This window comes from Uloborus diversus, chromosome 10 (genome assembly GCF_026930045.1).
Source record: "Uloborus diversus isolate 005 chromosome 10, Udiv.v.3.1, whole genome shotgun sequence".
Taxonomy (NCBI): Eukaryota; Metazoa; Arthropoda; class Arachnida; order Araneae; family Uloboridae; genus Uloborus; species Uloborus diversus.
In genome coordinates, this window is record NC_072740.1 from 102,605,834 (window position 1) to 102,627,056 (window position 21,223).

The 21,223-nt window shown below is 34.0% G+C and overlaps 1 protein-coding gene across 1 annotated transcript in view; it reads left to right on the forward strand.

Moving 5' to 3' along the window:
- The first annotated feature begins 2,619 nt into the window (after positions 1-2,619).
- The window catches only part of LOC129231240 (tumor protein D54-like), a 77,757-nt gene continuing 59,153 nt past the window's right edge, over positions 2,620-21,223 (forward strand). Inside the window, exon 1 of the mRNA XM_054865515.1 lies at positions 2,620-2,921. The gene's annotated coding sequence lies outside the window, so the exon portion shown is untranslated. The remainder of the gene's footprint in view (positions 2,922-21,223) is intronic.

A 21,223-nucleotide genomic window follows, 5' to 3' on the forward strand; every position in this document is an offset into this window, starting at 1 on the left:
AAAGACCCAAATAAAGTGTCATTATGGAATTTTAGCACACCGGAACACATGTTCTTGATATAATTACGCGATAGTTAAAGAAATAGGAATGGACTCACTCAAGTAAAGCTACACACGTATAATTTGAACATTGTAGAACAGTAATATGAGCATTAAAATCCTGGACTCACCTTTAATTTTTCAGATTCTGGGTTTTTCCACAGCACTGTCATACGCTCCATGTTAATCCTACGGGAGAAGAAGAAACCTTGCCTCAGGCGGTCTTCGACCAATTCGCAACTCCAACGAACTGTAGAGGGCACTGAAGTCACTGTCTAATGGCGGAATGGACAGTATTTACCTGACGTCACTGCGGGTAAAAACCCCTCAATGCAGTGCATTGTGGGAACTGTAGCAGACGAAAATCCGGCACTACAGCGTATAATAACACTTGCTTTTGTGTGGCTTATAAACTCTTCTTTCTATTTAAAAATGGCAGGTTTTTTACGTTTTCAACTAAGAAACGTTGTAAAAGAATGATGAACGATTCATTTGATACGAAATACTCTCTTTATTATCGTATTTTCATGGGTTTAAACCTCCTTGGTTCCTTATCAGAAACATGGTGAAAACTCGAATTCTATTTTTATTTTCCCCGTTTCTCGCCATTTTTCATGCATTCGTAAGTCTTTTTAAGCCCTAAACATGTTCATTATGCGCATGAAGTCCAGTAATCCTTAAATAAAACGAGTTTCTTTAGCACTACTAACACTACGTAATTGGTCAAAATACCCGCAGACGGACAGCTGATGGGAGCGTTGCCAAACCGTGAATAAGGTCCATTGAAAACTAAAACAAACGCACATGGTAACGAAGAAAATGCTAAAAGTGTTGTGATTTTTGTTCGTACGTATGATTTTTTCGCTTTATTCTTTTTAAATTAATTTTCAAAGTCTTGTGGATATTCTGGCCCACGTAGAAAGAAATGAGAATTCAAGAAGCATTATTAAACGTCAAAGATTAATGCAAACTACGTAGTTCGTAGTTCTAAGCAGCTATTTCCATGATGTTGAATTCGATATTTATCAATTCTTGATAAAACTAAATAATAATTGTGGCCTGACAAGAACAACAATTATTGCTAGAAAATTCAATATGACATTACAAATTATTATCGAAAGAAGATGATACTTCTTTGCCTTGCTTGGCTAGCGCTTATTTTTTTTCCCATTTGTAGCTGAGTTATTTCTCTCGAATTCCCGAATCGGTTCATTTAAAAATTTTCTGTTTCGATTTTTCTAATTTCTGAGTTACGATTTAATTGTGTCATGTTATGCAAATCATCAACAAAATTCTCACGGATATATGGTGGTAGTTTTCTTTTCAGTTGATTGACCATTATTTCTTTTCACTTATCAAATTCTGTAATCTTACTACCATTTTATTCCACTCATGATAAAAATTAAAAATGGTTTAACTAAAAACGCGAAATCTCGCCAAGGCTACTTTGCTCGCACAATACCAAAATTATAACCCTAAACAAATTTGGCGAAACCTTTCAGCTGAGAATAAAAGGAATAAAGTAAATTCTTTCTGGGTTAAACATTTTTCATTTTGTTCTACGATAATAAATCCAAGAAAATATTTTGCATACTGTCCATCCAACTAAATGCTGCTGTAAAATATGATTAGTTAAATTAATTTAAGATTAAAAAAAAAAACTCATATTCTTACAAATTCATACAATAAAAAATTTTACCTGGTATAACGTTATCCAATTTTGTTAATCCAGAGTTTTCTTGTTTACGCGTCCACCATTTAATACTTTTTTGAAAGAAATAAGGAAAACTAACATTATTTAGAGAAGCTCGAGAATACTCTTAGGGGATGAATTAATTTCTGTAGCTGAAAGCAAACTAAGACACATCGATTGCGTTAATAAATACTCAGAACAAACTGCCTGTGTTTACATCAACAGACACACATGGAACTAAAACGTGGCAATGTTTTAGTTCCATCGGCAGTTTTGTAAATCACCGCAAGGTAGCGTATTCGAGCGCTGGAGTTCCGAATAGGAAAATGATACCGCGTTGTCGCAACTCTGAAAACTACGTTTTCATATTCTATTCTATTCTAGAGTCACAACTGACTACAACTGTATTTATGTCGAGGACTGCATACTAAGTGCCTTGCCTCCATTATTTTATATACCGATAGATGGCAGCACCATCACCGGATCGAACAGTTAATGAGAATTTAGAACTAGTCCAAGAGCTAATAGCTACCTGGTACTAGCACCCCCAGAGGTATCGTTTCACTTGGAGGACATTGAGACCACGAGCATATTTAACGTCGCCCAGTCCCCTTTAATGACGACGGTGGGTCTTCGACCAGCGGGGATCGAACCCGAGACCCTCCTGCCCCGAGTCCAATGCCTTACCGATCAGGCTACCACGACCCCTTACGTTTTCATATAGGGACTCTAGATGGGACCGTTGCCAAACGGTGTCGGTTCGAATCGCATATCACGCTTCCTCGCTGAAAAACAGCGATTCTTGCCTCCAGGTTTCTTTTATCTCCTGTGCCTGTAATTGATGCGTTGGCGATAAATGAGATTTGGCGATTATTTTTATGCCGATCATTATCGAGTGCGTATATTCCTAGAGTTCATGAATTTGTAAACAACAAATATGTCAAAGAAGGAATAAAAGGCATTATATATGCATAGCAACACGAGTTGGTACCAAAAATTTGCTGTTTTGTACGGTGACCGTTGATTAATAATTAAAAGCTTCAAATTAAAAAGTAAGAGTTTCGTGAATGAGGCGGACATCTGTAAAAAAGAGAAGGAATTGTTTTGACATTTTGTAGACGGTTTTTCCGGTTGGTAACATAACATAATCGATTGTTAAAGTTTGTACTAATTGGATTCTTTTCACAAAGTAAGTCTCCATTACAATTCATCTATGAATGTTATTTTTAATCACTATTGTCATTCGTTTTACTAATTCAACTTGAAGGGAGAATAGCATATGTGATGTTGATTGCTCAATTTAGCAGTGAAAATTTATTTATTTTTTTCTGTCAAATGAATATACTTATTTTTCTAATTTTGCTGACAACGTTTATCAACTTCGTTGTTTAATTTGCATCTTTTAACATTATTGAATAAGAAGTATAGTGTATGAATTCATTTTTCGTACCAAAAACATGCATTTTTTGACCAACTTGGAATAAAACTTTCTTTTTATCTCAGAAAGAGTTGCAAAGGCATCCTACCTAATTGTTGTTACTACTGTTAATCTGATCTCTGATTATTGTAGAGTTGTCTTTGTTAGTCTTTTACATCCAGGCCCGGATCTATGAATTTTGGGCCCTGCAACAAAAGCTGTATGGCCAGTGATGTATATCTGCAACATTAATAAATCTAAGTGCTAGTTCCCCCCCCCCCCAATTTCTTGGACTATTGGATCCAGCTCTGAGGATATGCAAACTCATGCCTGTTTACATTTCATGTATGTACACATACAGGGGTGCTTCAGGACCAAGAAATTCAGGTGGTCTGCCCAGGTTCCTGTGAAAATAATTCGGCACAGCGCAACCCGATATATTCATTACCAATGTACTATAATCAGGGCCGCGCCAAGCCTAATCGGCGCCGTCTTGCAAATATCTCGTGTGCGCCTCTATGCTCTGGGGTTCAGGGAAAATGTAGTTAACACCTGGAGGTAGATTTTGTAGACAAATACAAAATGCAAAAAAAAAAAAAAAAAACTTTTGGCATTTAATTCATCTAAAAAATAATGTGTGAACATTAACTTTGGAATATGGTGTGCGTTTTAACTTCATATCTCGAAATTATTTCGAGTTCAGCAGCTCCTCTGATATGCTAATAATGTGTTTGGGAAAAGAAAAATATTTTAAATATCAAAGTTAATGCAACTTTGAATTTTTATCTGATCTCTAAGTGATGCATGATTAATAAATATTTTATGCCTGTCAAAATATGACAAGAGGGGCAGTGGCGCAGCAAGAAAACAGATTTAGGGGGGGCACATTAAAAGAAAATTTTTGAAATTTGTAGTTTTAAAAACGCAACGTTAAACTATCTTTGGTTGTGTTACAGAGGAAAAGGTTACAAGGGGCTCAATTGAAATTTGTAGAAGTTGAAACCTTAACACGTGATTAAAGGTCATTTTTTGACGTTAGAACAAGAGATGGAACTCTGGGATTCCGCCCGAAGTTTTTTTTTTTCTTTTTGAAAGATAGATAGAAATTAATTCCCCATCTCCTCTCTCCAATCTTTTGAAATTGAACTTTCGAAAGTGCAATTGTTGGCAACTTTGAAGACTTTTACAAGAAAGGGATCCTAGAGCTCCCCCCCCCCCCATCAAAAAATTTTCAAAATTAATGTCCTAAAAACTTAAGCAATATTCTATGAGATTGGTGGAAGAGGTTCAGAGACCCTAGCTCGAATATTTTCTGAAATTGAAATTTTAAAAACGTGATTGTAAGACCATATTTGGTAACATTAGGGTCGGCGATCTTTCGAAATTGAAGCTTGAAAAATGCATTTTTCGGCTATTTTCTAATGCAGTTTCAAGTGATGTTGTTTGGTATTCGGAGGCTTTACTTGTAAATTTGCGAAACTGAAGATCTGGAAATGAAATTTGAGATGCTCCGTAATGCTTTCGAGGGAGGGGGGGAGATTTGGAGGGGTAGCATTTTAAGACTTGCTTATTTTCAAACGAACTAAAAAAAAGAAAATAGGGTGGAGGGGGACGAGTAGCTGACCAATTAGCTGTAACTATTGAAAACTTTTAATTCTAAGATTTCTTTTCAAAAATTTTAAAGTTTTACCCCAACATTATTACTTTTTTCTTATTAAAATCACTTTGCTTTCCATTTTTTAAAAAATTTTCTTTCATAATAAAGAATATTCCCCCCCCCCCCCTCTAGTTGCGCCACGGAGCAGGAGGGTACTGTTTATATTTCTAAATTGAAGGATAATATTGTACAGAATATTTCACCTTAAAATCTGAAACTGATAATTTCCAATAAAACGAAAAATTCTAAATTACAGAATCGTTAAAAAGGCATTTAATCTAATACCTGAAACAAACACATTGTCCAAACCTTTTTCTTTAACTTAATGCACAAATAGTTGAAGAAAAACGGGGTGGGGGAATCGAGTAATTATGGTCAAGTCGTTACTTTTCGGAACGAAAATATTAACCTTAGTTATTGTCTACAATATACGAGGGTGGTTTGATAAGTCCGTGACTTTTGAAGGAAAAAATCAAAATAAATACCAAAATGCAATTTAATTATGATTTATAGTTATATTTGGCTATACCCGTGAAATTTGCAGACAATATTAAAATTTTGTTGCGTTTTATTGGCATCGGAAGAATGGAGAAAAAAGAGTTTTGCGTGGTGATTAAGCATTACTTTTTGCGCGGAAAAACGATTTCCGAAACGGAACAAAAGTTGAAAAAATATTATTGTGAGTCTGCTCCATCACATGGTATGATTCAGAAGTGGTTTACGGAATTTCGTTGTGGCCGTACGAGCACAACAGATGCAGAACGTTCTGGATGTCCAATTGAAGTCACGAACGAAGAAATGATCGACAAAATCCATGACATCGTGCTAGGAGACCGCCCTGTGAAAGTACGTGGGATAGTTAATACGGTAAACATATCGTCTGAACGTGTATGCTACATTTTGCATGAAAAAGTTATCTGCAAGATGGGTGCCGCGTTTGCTGACAGTGGATCAAAAACGGAATAGTGTAACAATGTCAAAGCAGTGTTTAGACAAATTCCAACGTAATCCAATTGAATTTTTGCGACGTTATGTGACCATAGATGAAACTTGGATACATTACTACACACCAGAAATGAAAGAACAGTCAAAACAGTGGACGTTTTCTACGGAAACTGCTCCGAAAAAGACAAAAACACATCCATCGGCCGGCAAGGTTATGGCTTCAGTTTTCTGGGATTCAAAGGGATCCACATTGACTACCTTGAAAAAGGAAAAACAATCACGGGACAGTATTATGCTAATTTATTAGACAGTTTTAATGCAAAATTAAGAGAAAAACGACCCCATTTGTCCAAGAAAAAAGTGCTGTACCATCACGATAAAGCTCCAGCTCACGCATCTGCAATTGCAACCACAAAATTGCTTGAATTAAGCTATGAATTGGTTCCTCATCCACCATATTCCCCAGACTTGGCCCCCAGTGACTTTTTTCTGTTTCCAAATTTAAAAAAATGGCTTAGTGGAAGGAGATTTTACCCAAATGATGAGATCATCAATGCCACAAATGAGTATTTTGATGACCTTCAGACATCTTATTTTTTAGTTGGAACATCGTTGGAAAAAATGTATAGCTGTGAAAGGAGATTATGTTAAAAAATAAATTGCATTTTGGTTTTTATTTTTATTTTTTCATTTAAAAGTCACGGACTTATCAAACCACCCTTGTATGTGTATTATGCACAAGTAAATGATATGCAAATTTGCTTACCATATTTTTTTTTTTGTGTGTATGATAACATAAAAAATATACGATACAGTGACATTACCACGAACAATAGTTAAAAATCACAAAAAGACATATTGCACAAATTATAATAGACCACATTCATTGTAAGAATCACAATGGGGAATAGCGAATTTCTTGCACTTCATATGCTTAACTGTGTAAAATTATAGACATTACGAAATAGCATTCACAACTCCAAATATGAAGAAAAATGCGAAAGTATGCATTCATTAGCATCATGTGTCTTCACTGTAAACAATTGCGTTTTTGAATAACATGTTTAGACGTTACAAGGCAATAATTTTTCCTTTTAGATAGGCAGCGAAGAGGATTGTTTGTTTTAATGAGCATTATAATTTCACCGCAACTATTAGATATAATAAAAAATTCAATTTTATTTTTTTGGTTGATGGAGCTCGGCACCTTTTAGACTCTGGCGCCGCCGTGCGTCGCACAACCTTGCTCATAGGGACAGCGCGGCCCTGACTATGATGAGAAAAATTCCCAATAATAATTAATTTGTCTTAATTTTTGTGCTTTTACAGGCCAAGCTTGATCTAGGTCAAGACTTTATTGAGTGAGGCAGGGCTCAAAGTTAACACTGGTCTGCAGGTCTTGAACCACAAAAATATCCAGACCCTATTCATTGCACAGGCACTTGGGACCCATGCCATGAGCATGAAATTTCTGAGGGGCCATGGTCCAAAATTTCCATGAACAACTTAATTCTTTTTTAAAAATTGCCTCAGATCTTTTATCGCTCTCTCTAATCTGTTTTTTTTTTTTCCTTTTGTGTGGGGAGGGGAGGGGGTGGGTGAAGTCTAACAAATAAAATTGATCTATACTTTTAAAATCTTTTCAATTTTTTCTGCATAACCCTTTAAAGAAACTAACCAAAAGTAAAATAACTAATGAAGAAAACTAAAAGCTGCTGTTACATAGTTTTTCAAGGATAATTGAAAAAAAAAAAAAAATAAAGATTGATATATGGATTTCAGAGTGGTTTTTGAAATTACCTATGAATTATGAATTGGAAACATTTATGCACCACAATGGAACTTTATAATGAAGAACATTTTTTGACTGGAATGTAGGGGTGCCTATCTCCCCCAAGCTCAATGTTGCAAAATCCTCCCCCCCCCCAAAAAAAAAAAAAGTTTTCCCAACTCTCTTGCTTTTAAATTAGGTTAAACTTAGCACTTTTCAGTCACAAATTTCCAATTCAACTCTCATCATTTACATTCATTTAATGAATCATCAAAAAAATATATTTAAAAAAAAATAACGCAATAAATTTGCTTGAGATAAATAAAATTACAGAAATGCTTAAGCGAACTGCTTACATTTACAACAGCAATAGCAAGCACAAGCAATGGAACAGTTTTTTATAATAAATTTTGGATCTTGCGAATAATCGCTGTTAATACTAAAATAAGTTTTGCCGTTTGCTCAGAACTTCAAATTTGATTGTTTTGCATCTACCGTATTCGCTCTATTCACTGCATGTCTCGGCTAAATTTGTAATTTATTTATACATCTTAGTTAAAATAATGATAACATTAAATTTTTTAGGGCCCTCGCAAGATCAAAAAATTCAGGGGGTTGGGACATGAGTTTTAGCAAGACCTCACCCCACCTTTCCCCCCTAATATATTTTAAAATACAGAGAGGGAGCAGATTCAGCTTTTGATTTGAGAGGGAATCATTGCTAACTAGATGTAGTAAATATGACCATTATCATAAGTAAAAAAGTGACCAGGAAATAAAAGTTCTTGTGGTTTCTATCCCGGAAAATATTCTAAATTGCTGTTTTAGACAATCTTCGATAATGTTAGGGAGAGGAGGGTCTCTAAGGTGTAAATTTTTATGAAACTGAAACTAAAAACACTTGCAGATTGCTTCAATTATGTCGGAGAAAGGGGAGTACAGAGGCTCTGCCTTGAATTTTTTTCAGAATTGTAGGTCTAAAAATGCAATTTGAGACCATCTAAAGTAATGTTATAGAGAAGACAGTTGAAAGACTTCCGTGCCCCTCTCGCGGCAATTTTTCAAAATTGAAACTCCAAAACGCAGTTTTAGATGATGTTTCTTAATGTTAGTGTAAGGGGGGGGGGCTTGGGGGAGCCTTAGCTCGCCTCCAGAATTTTTTAGGAATTGTTGTTATAAAAACGCTATTTGGTAATGCTATGCAGAGAAGAGGCTTGCTGTCCCTCCTGCGGCAATTCTTTGCTATTGAAACCTCCAAAAACGCAATTGTGGATTGTCTTCGTTTATGTTAGGTGTTAAACTGTGAGCTTTTAAAAGTGCTCAGCTTATTAACTTTAAGTGGAAGCTCAACCAGGACGTATGATACTTCTTGAAAAAAACATATTTATCTTGTGCAACATCATGAAGAGCCAAATTTAAAAAGTAACTTGTTTATTATGGCTATGATATATACAATGACAAGTTAAAGGAAATATTGAGAATACGCTCTTTACATTATTAAGTAGATCATAATACTTTAAATGACTTCTGAATCTAACATTCTAAGTCAAAGTATGAAACGTTAAACATACTGAGCTATGATATTCATATCAAAAGCAGTAAGCCGAAACTATCGGCAAAAACGGACAGACTCAACTGAGCTGCCGAAAGAAACAACCAAGTCTGACTTGGGTTGCAAATAGAAAAGGGAAGAGAATGAAGCAAAGTGCCGGGAGCTTAAATGCTACCGGCAATTTGCATATTCTGCTGACGCGATCTTGTTGCAAGAAGGAATGAACGAATGAAAAAAAAAACCTAATGCAAATTAAGGTTGCCAACACTTTTGGAAAATAATTTACTTCCTTTCGTAACAATGGCCCGCCTCTTGCAATCAAGATCGTATCAGAATATTATATAATAAAAATAACAATTTAAGTTGAAATATCTTGACTTAATTCTGGCACTGCAAAAATTAAAGCCCTTAGAACAGCACTTTTTTTTTCAAAAAATCAAACAAGTTGATGAGTTGAGCTGTTGACCCGCATCGGCTCCAGCGAACTTTGAAGGATCCAGAGGACATCAATATTATATCGGGAATGACAACATCAAAAGTCCTATTCGTGCTGTTGCGTTTAAACGCTCCAGAATTTCCAGATACATGAAAACAAATGACAACAGTCAATAACATAATATGAACATTTTTACAAAAAAATTTGCCGAAGTACACATGGAAATGTAATTGGACTTCGCATTTTTTTTTTTCATTTTAAAAAATTTCTTATGAAAAAGTTTAATTTAATTTTGTTCAAAGGTTTTGTAAAAATATCCGCGAAATTCTGTTTTGTATTCACATAATTTAAATCAAACAAATTTTCTAATATTAAATTTCTTAAAAAATGAAGTCTGATGTCTATATGTTTTGTTCTACTGTTTTCTATTGGCGAATTTGAAAAATTAATTGCTGCTTGATTGTCGCAAAGTTAGTTAAACTGTGGTTTGATCTGAATGAATTCAAACTTTACAAGTTCATTTATTATGCGAACAATCCAAACTAATTCCTTTGCAGCTTCAGTTAGTGACACATATTCTGATTCCATTGTTGATAAGCTAACACATTTCTGTTTAAAAGTTTTCCAAATGATAGGAGATTGATCAATGAATAAAATCATTCCGCCAATCGAAATTCTATCATCGCGACTTGCTGCAAAACTTGCATCACTATATAACATTCAACTTTTAAATTTGAAACGTTAGACAAACATAATTTCAGAGATTTTGTGTAATTTAAATAGCCAAGAAGTTACAGTAGAATATTCCAGTGATTCAAACCTGGGTTAGATTGAAATTGAGATAATATGTTTACAGCGTAACTTAAATCTGGTCGCGTTCTACATGCAATGAAGGAAATGCAACCTAAAATGTTACGGTAAGGCAATTTAGACATCATTTCAATTTCTTCTTTAGAATTCGGACATTGATATTTGGAAAGTACAGTTCCTACACCAATCGGCAAAGAAACAATTGGAAAATTGTATTTTTGATATATTTTGCATACTTTATTGATATAGCTTTGTTGATGAATAAATAATGCATTGTCTATTTCCTCAAATTCAACGCCTAAAAGTTTTTGCGTTTTTCTGAGTACTTTGATGTCAAATTTAGATTTCAGACTAATAATAACATCATTCAGACATTTGTTATTTTTACAAAATACTACTATATCATCAACATAAAGTATTAAAATTACACTTGATTTAAAAATATAAACACAATTTGCCCATGATAATTTCTTAAAATTTAAACCAATAAGAACATTATGTATTTCCAAAAACCATTCACGACTCGATTGATGAAGTCCATAAATTGCACGATTTAATTTACAAACATAACCAATTTTCTCAGGATCTTGAAATCCCTGGGGTTGTGACATGTATATGTTTTCCTTTAGAGGAGCATATAAATAAGCACATTTTATATCAAATTGATTATGAATCCAATTCAGTTTACACACAAAGATAGAAAAAAATAATCGTACCAATGAGAATTCAATGACTGGACTAAATACCTGGTCATAGTGAATACCTTTTAATTGTCTATGACCTTGAATTACCAGGCGACTTCTGAAACGAACAATTTCATTTTTATCGTTTCTTTTCACAGTAAAAACCCAACGATTGCCAATTACTTTGGAATCAGCCGGTTTAGGCACAAGACTCCAAACGTTTCGGGTTTGCATGGTATGAATTTCATCTGACATTGAATTGTACCATTGGTGTGCCTCTGGTGTTTTTAAAGCATCATTGAAAGATTTTGGTATACGAACGTCTAGTCATGTTTCTGAATTACTCATGTCTGAAAAATTTACTTTCCCTGAAAATTTATTTTTCCCACTGAAATCAAAATTTTCTTTCAAATATTCTATTTTGCGAGATCTGCAAAACGCTTCAACATCATTATAAGACCGCAGTCTTGCGTTTGCACCTTCAATTGAATAATAGATATCAGTTCGTGATTTGTCAGGACGGGGAACAGCTTTCCGAATCCAAACAATTTTATCTGGAATCAGGGTTTGACTAGTACTTTGTTCATCGTGTTCCAGTACGGACACTGGTACAACATCATTGTCCCCCTCACTTAAACTTTCCCGATCAGAATCATTGTCGGAATCTGACGAATCCAGAAACTTAGTTGGGTCCAGTGAGGCTCCACTGCACTTAGATTCTGCTTCAAATCTAACAATCGATTCCACAATTTTCCGTTCTGTAGGAAACCAAATTCTATATCCCCTTGTTTTTAAAGCATACCCGACGAAAATACCCTTTTTGGCCCGCATATCTAGTTTCCTTCTTAAATTTTTGGGGGTTCCAAGAAAAACAGGATTACCGAAAATTTTCAAATGCCTGACCGAAGGTTTTCGCCCAGAATAAAGTTCGAAAGGTGTTAAAGTTTGACCTTCATGACAAACACGATTCCACACATACGTGAAACATAGTAACGCCTCAGCCCAGAACTGATTTCCTAATTTACTGGAATGTAAAATTGCCTTTACAGCGTCTAGAGCTGTGTAATTGAATCTCTCGCTTACCCCGTTTTGCATTGGAGTATACGTATTTGTACGTTCTGGTCTTATACCCTGTTCCTCTAAATAGGTCTCAAATTCGGCACTGCAGAATTCTAGTCCATTATCAGTTCGGACATTTACAATTTTCGTATTCAAAAACCTTTCAGCCCTTTTTTGATACTTTTTAAAACATTCTAGTGCCTGACTCTTTTCCTTTAGCGGAAAAACAGTGACTTTACGAGAATAATCATCAGTTATAGACAGAAAATATTTAAATCCCCCAATTGCGACATGTGGAAGTTTTCCACAAAGATCCATATGTACTAGTTGTAGGGGTTTTTCTGATCTGATCTTATTCAACGGCTTGAAAGAGACACGTCTAGATTTAGCTATTTTACAGGATTCACAATTTAATTCAGTTTTCTTAAAATCACCTAAACCATTTACAGCATTATTTTTACTAGTATTAACAATATATTTAAAATTAATGTGACAAAAACGTTGATGCCATACATTTAAATTGTTGTCAAATTTTCTACTAGAAAAAACACTATTAGATTTAGATTTTAAATCGCCGGAGTTGTTGGAGTTCTGACTAGAATTAGAATTTCCGGACTTAGACTCTACTTTTACATCATTTTCAGAAAAAAGAACCTGATTTTTCGGCTTCGCCGATAAATCAACACTTTCGCGTTCTTTAAAACTGTTAAGTTCCTTTACATTTTTACATTTATAGATTTTATTATTTTTAGTTTTTGCATTTACGCTTCTGGGGTATTTGGGCAAGAAAGAATAAAGCCCGTCTTTACATTTTGCAGATATTATAATTCTACTTTGATCTTTAGATTTTACATTTAAAACTCCATTTTTACATTCAAATGAATAACCATTTTTATCTAATTGTGAACCAGACAAAAGATTTCTCCGTAAGTTTGGAGAATAAAGAACATTATTTAAAACTAATTTGTCTTTATTACCTTTAGAGTCCAAAAGTAGCACAATTCTACCAGTTCCTTCAACCGGACAGCTTGGCCCTTTAATTGCTGTTGTAAGGCTGGATGCATTATTTGGAATATAATGAACGAAGAGTTTTAGGTCATTGCAACAATGATGGGTCGACGCACAGTTCACGTACCAGTCATTGGATACTTCTGTGGAGTTGACACTGCAAACAAAATTCGATTCTTGCTTCTTTCTTTTGAAGCATTTCGCTTTCGTATGGCCGCATTTCCCGCAAAAACTACATTTTATTTTATTTTTCTGTCCCGCTTTAATGGAAGTTTGAAAAGCTATAGCCGATGACTCAGAGTCCTTTTGCACTAATTTTAAACGAGATTCTTCAGCAAGTAATTCAGTCGAAATTTTATCAAATGTAAATTCATCTTCTTTCCATCTGTAAATTGACTGTACAATCTGCCCAAATTCAGCAGGCAAGTAACGAATCAACTGGAAAGACTGATAATATGACGGGATAGGTTTTCCCAAATCCTCTAACTGTTTGATAAGAGTTTTTAGTCGACTTGCATAGATATCAACCTCTTCACCTAACTCAATGTGACAATTGAAAAACTGGTCTGTCAAATCAATAATTCGTGCACGAGAGTCTGGTCGGAAATGCAGTTCTAATTTCTTCCATGCTTGAGAAGGATCATCAATCTGATTTATCAAATTCTTGTATTCATCAGATATGTGCAAATAGATTAAACTATATGCTTTGTCTCTGCGTTTACAAACGTCTGAAGTTTGCGGTGAATCTTTACCTGGCTCTTTTTCAACTTCGGTAACTAATCTCCAGCAATTTTTGCTCATTAACAAGGCTTTCATATCGTTTAGCCATGTGGAATAATTTTCCCTATTTAATTTCGAGATTTCCATGTTGAGCAAAAAATTTATCTGGCCCGCCGTCTGATAGACTTCTGTATCACGTTCGATGTTGAAAATTTTTTTTTTTTTAAGAATTTACGCATACCATCTCGTCAGGTTGGGCAAACGGCCCATAACCGATTTGTTAAACTGTGAGCTTTTAAAAGTGCTCAGCTTATTAACTTTAAGTGGAAGCTCAACCAGGACGTATGATACTTCTTGAAAAAAAACATATTTATCTTGTGCAACATCATGAAGAGCCAAATTTAAAAAGTAACTTGTTTATTATGGCTATGATATATACAATGACAAGTTAAAGGAAATATTGAGAATACGCTCTTTACATTATTAAGTAGATCATAATACTTTAAATGACTTCTGAATCTAACATTCTAAGTCAAAGTATGAAACGTTAAACATACTGAGCTATGATATTCATATCAAAAGCAGTAAGCCGAAACTATCGGCAAAAACGGACAGACTCAACTGAGCTGCCGAAAGAAACAACCAAGTCTGACTTGGGTTGCAAATAGAAAAGGGAAGAGAATGAAGCAAAGTGCCGGGAGCTTAAATGCTACCGGCAATTTGCATATTCTGCTGACGCGATCTTGTTGCAAGAAGGAATGAACGAATGAAAAAAAAAACCTAATGCAAATTAAGGTTGCCAACACTTTTGGAAAATAATTTACTTCCTTTCGTAACATTAGGTAAAGGGGGGGGGGCAGGGGCTTTTCCTGAAATTTCTTTGAAATTAAAGCTTTAAAAATGCATTTTTAGCCGACCTTCGATGATTTTAGGATGGGTGGGGGGGAGGGTTCAGACACTCTCCCATGGAACTTTATTGAAATTGTCGTTCTAAAACATGCAGTTTTTGACGATCTTCAGCAATGATCAAGGGGGAGAGATTCGTTGGTCTTACGCAGTAATTTTTTCAGAACAAATCTCCGATAGAAGTTTTAGATGATATTTGGTAATGATACGGAGAAATTAGTTCAGGGGCTCTCTCCTGGAACTTTCTTGACATTTTAGGTCTGAAAACGCAGTTTTAGACCATCTTTGATATTGTTCGGCATGGGAAAGGTTCCGCATACCTCCCACAGCAATTTTTCGAAATCAGAACTCCAAAAACTCAATTATAGATTGTCTTCAATTACGTTAGAGGGAAGAGGTATTTTTCGAAATTCAAGTGCTAAAAAACGCGATTGTAGTCCATTTTTTTTTGGGGATAAATTAGGGGCAGGCAGTTTTTCGAAATTGAAGCTATAAAGATGCAACTTTAGCCAACCTTTGATGATGTTTGGGGGATAAGTTCTTGGAAGCTCTCCCACCGATATGTTTTACAGTTTAAGTCCTAAAAACAAAACTTAAAGCTTTTTAATGATGTTTGCTAGAACAGCAAAGGGGGTGTGGACACTTAATTGGAAATTTTTTGAACTTGTATCTTTAAAGGGCAGTTTTAGATAATCTTTGATAGTTCAGAGGGCCTCTACAGGCAATTTTTTGAAACTGGAATTCCAGAAACTCAATTGCTGATGAATTTCGACAATGCAATTAATTAAAAGAATTCACGGCTCTTCCATGGAAATTTTTTTGAAATCTAAGCCTTAAAAACAATATTTAATAAGGCCTTTAATGGGGGCTTTCTTCTGAAAGTTTTCGAATTTGAAGTCCTAAATTGTCGCATAAACACCAAAAATTGGTCACACACACTGCACAGTGGGGCGAAAGCGCCAAAAATCACTTAAAAATATGTCTTAAACCTCTCTTACTTGTTTGTTTACACAGACATGTAATTAAGGAGTTTTTTTTTTATATGTTTGGGCTCCGGGTTCAAAGTTCGCAGGTTTACGCAGCTAAATTCTTTTCAGGGTCTTTCTACTGACCATTGACGAATAATTATTACTAATTTCAAAATGTACATAAGAGTACTTTTTTTTTTTTTTTTTGTAGAGAGCTTTGAAAAAAAAAAAACCTTGAATTCCCTAGTTTTCGGTGCTGATCAAAACTGATTTTCGGTTTGAATATTTGATTATGAATTTTTGTCATCCTATTACAATCATTAGACATGAGAGATATTGAATATACCCGCCTTTAATAAGAAAAAATATATAGACTGCGTAAAAGCAATTTATTTTTAATTCCCACACTCATGGTTCTTCAACTTTTTAAAGGCTCCCATTACATTTGTAGTGGACGAAGGGCTCTAAAATTCCAGTTCTGATTGCCTAAGAGGTAGGCGTACGCAAATTTATTGATCCTCAATCAGTTAAATATAGGGAAAAATAAAAATTAAGCGCTTTTTGGTGTTTTCACCAAACAGTGCACCGGACCAAAGAGAGGTCATATCAGCCTAGTCAGAAAGTAGAGGGAGCAAGACTTGGAATCAAAGTAGTATAAATTTGCCACGTTTTCAAGGCAGAGGGGAGCTTGGCGACCAACCTGACAAGAGTCCTGCCTCGACTCTCAGTGACCTTGCACACACACAGATACACAAAGATTGATATTTTCTTGAAATGGTCAAAATGATTTACTTATTAAACACACAAACTTCGAAATTGGAGAATTTTCATCGATAGAAAACTTCCCTCTATGTATTAGATATGGCAAAAAGTAAAAATGGTTTATGAAAAATAGTTAAGATACATTACACGAACAAACTGCTCCGCTTACATCAGTGGTCTCCAACATTTTTCAAAGCTTAGTAAAAATCATCGAATGGTAAATTTAAAAAAAAAAGAGCTGATGTGTGCATCACATGACTTCCTTTTACTCCAATTTAATATCATTTTCTCATTATTGGCAGTTTTAATATGATTCAATAGTTTACTTTCTAAATATCACCAACAGTAGCCAAATTAAAACCAGATTTTAAAAAAAAATTAAATCGGCAAATTTGTCGGCAGGTTGGCAACAAAACTTGGCTACCAAAAAACTGGCGATATATTGCCAAGTGTCCGCCAAACTATAACACCACTTGAGTTTACATCGAAATTAACAATGATTTCCCCCCAAAAAGGGGAAAAAGACCCCTCTGGAGCATCCGAATGAACCAAAAAGGAAGGTGCACAACTATACCCCACTAGGAGTCTACGTACCATATTTCAACTTTCTAGGACATTCCGTTCTTGAGTTATGCGACATACATACACACATACGCACGTACATACAGACATCACGAGAAAACTCGTTCTAATTAACTTGGGGATTGTCAAAATGGATATTTCGGGTGTCTGTACATTCCAGGCACATATCCACGTGTGGTCAGGTTGAAAAAAATCTCAACATTCATTTGGGGGTGAGCAAAATGGAAATTAATGCCGATTTTTTTATAAAATTTTTTTTGCGAATACTATACTTCCTTTTCGTAAAAGGAAGTAAAAACTGTCATTTTAAAAATGATACAAAACATGGGAGTAAAATGAAATGAAAAATTCTACGTAAACTCAAGCTGTTTGTAAATAAAGTATATTAATATTGGCCAGTCAAGGGGTAAAAATATGTTATTTTAAAACTTTAAAACTAGTTCTTATTGATTTTTTCCGTTGTTAATGAATCTGTGGAAGGTTGGAGCATAATGTCAAAATTCTTATTAAGTCAACAATTAAAAAAAAAGAAGTGGTTTAAAAGTATTTTATTTTATCCATTTTTAACCCCTTCTCTTTCATCTTTGTCACACCTATTCATTGTACAGCACTGTACTCATTCCAGAAAAATTCACGACAAATTAAAATGAAATCAAACCGTCTGAACCTTTTTTGTAACAGATACTCTGACATCATCCCATCTCTGAGATGGGTGAGAATTATGGTGAGAAATAAAGAAACTACAAACAATTATGAACAAAAAGAACTTACTTTAGGAGAGGAGTTCATTTTTTATTACTCAATTCTTCATAAAACCATTTAAAAAAATAAAGTTGCAGAAAATTACTCAGCACTGAAAAAATAGCAATAAAATTTTCTGAAATAAAAAGATTTGAAGAAATGGCAAGAAAAGGTTATTTACTGGATGTTTGTGTGATTGCTATTCAAATAGCACATTTTGTTTGTTTCCCATTAACATCTGAACAGTAGTGATGAGCAGTAAATTAAAAGAAAAACAAAAGTACAAAAATAGGTTGTATTGTTAATAAGCATTTTTAAAGGTTTTGTCAGGTACATTATGTATGAAATTAAAAAGAAGTACTAAATTGAAACGATTACAAATAGTAATTTGTAAACTGTCCATAGTTAATACTTTTTATAAATTTGTAGCTTTTTGGACAAGTCATCTATATTGGGATTAGTTCTTGAAGATGCTAACAAAATTAAGTATATTAGATATATGTTGATTAATCTTTGAATATGTTACTTTGATTTTAATGTTCATAATAGAAAACATTAGTCATCACAAACACAAACATATTATGTTCTTGTAAACCTCAACCTATAGCAACAGGCTCTAAAGCCTGTTCCAAGTGCCCACAATCCTACTAAAGTAATAATATTTCCTAATTTCCAAATTAGAAAGAGCCTGAGATCTGAATAGCTCAGAACAATGTTCTTCATCCTGCTTTCCATGCAAAAGTTTAATTCATTAACATCTTCCCTTTCGATGAATTTAAACGACTGAATCATGTACTCTATGACTCTCCTTTGCTCCAGTCTGTACATATAAAGACTTTTAAGTCTGGCATCATAATCTAAATCTGATAGACCCCTTACTAGCCTAGAAGCCCTTCTTAGGGTCCTCTCCAATAAAGAAATGTCTTTCTTGAGGTAAACCGAAGTTCCAAATGCCATAGTAAATAAACAAGCCGTTAAATTTCGTCTTTTTCCATGTCGATAAATCGTCATTTATGCTACCATCTGGTGATAGACTAATAAAGTTCATTATTTTTTATTATAGGGGATTGCAAAATTAATGAAAAAAATATTGACTGAAATTGTTATTACATAACTATTTTTGAAATACGAAAGTGGTAAATTAAGGAAGAAAGCTTTTCAATCTTTTTTTTTCGGCAGGGAAGGATGTGGTTAAATTTTAATTAACAAAATCTGCTAGTTGTGCAAGTTAGTTCGAGATTTTCTTTTAAGTCATTAAAAAATGACATTACTTATGTCATTTTTTGACATAAAATATAGTTATAAAAACAAGTTTTGGAATCTGAAATAGGCGTAATGGATGAAAAAAAAAATTCTTATCTAAATTGTGTTTTGTACTGCGAGGGGGGGGGGGGGGGGAGCGAAAAAGAAAAACGAAATTGAAATCTAACTTCAGAACTACTTTCGGAAAATGAATGAAAAATGTTGACTTTTTTTTTCGCCTTTGCGGTTTTATAATTAGCAATTATAGAAATAAATGACACACATTAAAATTATGTGTATACATTAGAATAAAAACTGTTATATTTTAGATTGTTCATAAACTAGAGTTAAAAGAAAAAAAAATACAAAATGATCAACAAAAATCAATAACACAAAATGAATTTATTTCAATATAATTTAATTTTCTCACTGCAGTATTCAAAAATTAATAATTAATAACACACTATAAGAAAAATAAATGAACAAATAAGTTTTACTAAAAAAGCATAGCTTTTAGTTATGTAAGTATCACAAAAAAATATAAGTTCTCTTTAAAGTAAAAATGTGAAAATAAACAAATATAGAAAGAAATAAATTTTCTAAAACTCGTAGGCACGTGTTTCGTGGTCACAAGGAATTTTTTTTTTCTTCCAAAAAAGATGTGAGCTTATGGATTAAGACTTAGCCTCAGGCAATTGCCTCTACATAAACAAGCTCAAATCTTTTCTACATTGAAAACATGAGTTCCCTGTGACTCCAAAACACGTGTCAGCGAGGTTTTGTAAGTTAATGTTTGGGGGAAAAAAAACTTTATTTGCTTCTTTTACTTAAAATACATTTAAGGGCATTTGTTTCTGAAAACTTGATAGGATAAAAATTTTTATTTTCCTTTATAAATAATGTTAACTCAGTGTGCTTTCATTTTAAAACAAGAGAGCACAGTCAGTGGATCATAAATGTAGAAATTTTGCTACTTATCATTATGATACTAATATTTCTGCAAAATTTATTTGTCATTTGCAACCTAACTCGTAATTGTGCAATTTTTCTCTGTTTTAAAATTTTTACAATTTGGAAAATTTGTATCTTTTTATCCGTTGTAATATTCACATTTCTAAAAGTTATACTGACTAGAAAAACCCTTGTGCTCTGCTCATCTATATTTCGGGACAATTTTCTTTGTTTTTTTAGTGTTGTTATTGTTGTTTTTCGTTTATTTATTATCGTTTTTAAAAATTCTCTTCGTTCGCTTTGAACTCATTCACGGTTTAGTAAAAAAAAAGGGCTAAAATTCATAAATGAAAGTTAATTTTTAATTTAAACACAAATGTTTTAAAAACGCGGACGCTTGGTCAAGGAACTCTTCGTTCAATACAGATACTTGTCCTCAATATTTTTCGTTCAATTTTCGAATGTTGCTCTGAAGTAGTTAGATTTCGATTTTCTTATTTTACCCCCCTCCCCCCCCCCCCGCTGAAAACAACGCGATTTGGGCAAAAATCCTTTTTTCATCAATTCTCTCAGTCATCAAATCTCTTTCAGATTCCAAAATTTAGCTTTATAACTATATTTTATGTCATATTTTTTACACTAATTTTGTATTGACTAATAAAAATCTCGAAGTAACTTGCACTACCAGCAGGTTTTTTTTCAGTTTAAATCCAACTCCCATCCCTCCCTGAAAAAAAAATGGCTAAAAAGCTTTCTTCCTTAATTTACCACTTTCGTATTCGAAAAATAGTAAAAACAAAATTTCAGTCAATATTTTTTTTGTTAATTTTACAATCACCTATAATAAAAAAGAAATTTACTATGTCTATCACTAGATGACAGCGTCGATAAATGACGATTTATCGACGCGGAAAAAGACGAAATTTAACAGCTCCTTTATTTACTAGGGTATTCGACACTTCGGTTTATCCATTTGGCACTTCTGCCGAGCTCCGCTCCATCCCAACACTAGTGTCAACATGTTAAGACATAGTAAAGTCAGACCAAACAACGTAAGTAGAAGCACAAATTTGTAAATTACAGCAGACACGTGTTTCGGCGTTACAGGGAGCGCCTTTTTCAATGCAAAAATAATGAGCTTATGGATGAAAAGACATCCGACAAAAGCCAAGAGCAGATAAGCAAGCAGCTTAAAAGATAAAAACAGCGGATTAGCCAAACACCAATGACAAAGTTATAAACCGATCAGGAACCAATAGGAATGCAAGCAAAGGTCAGGAG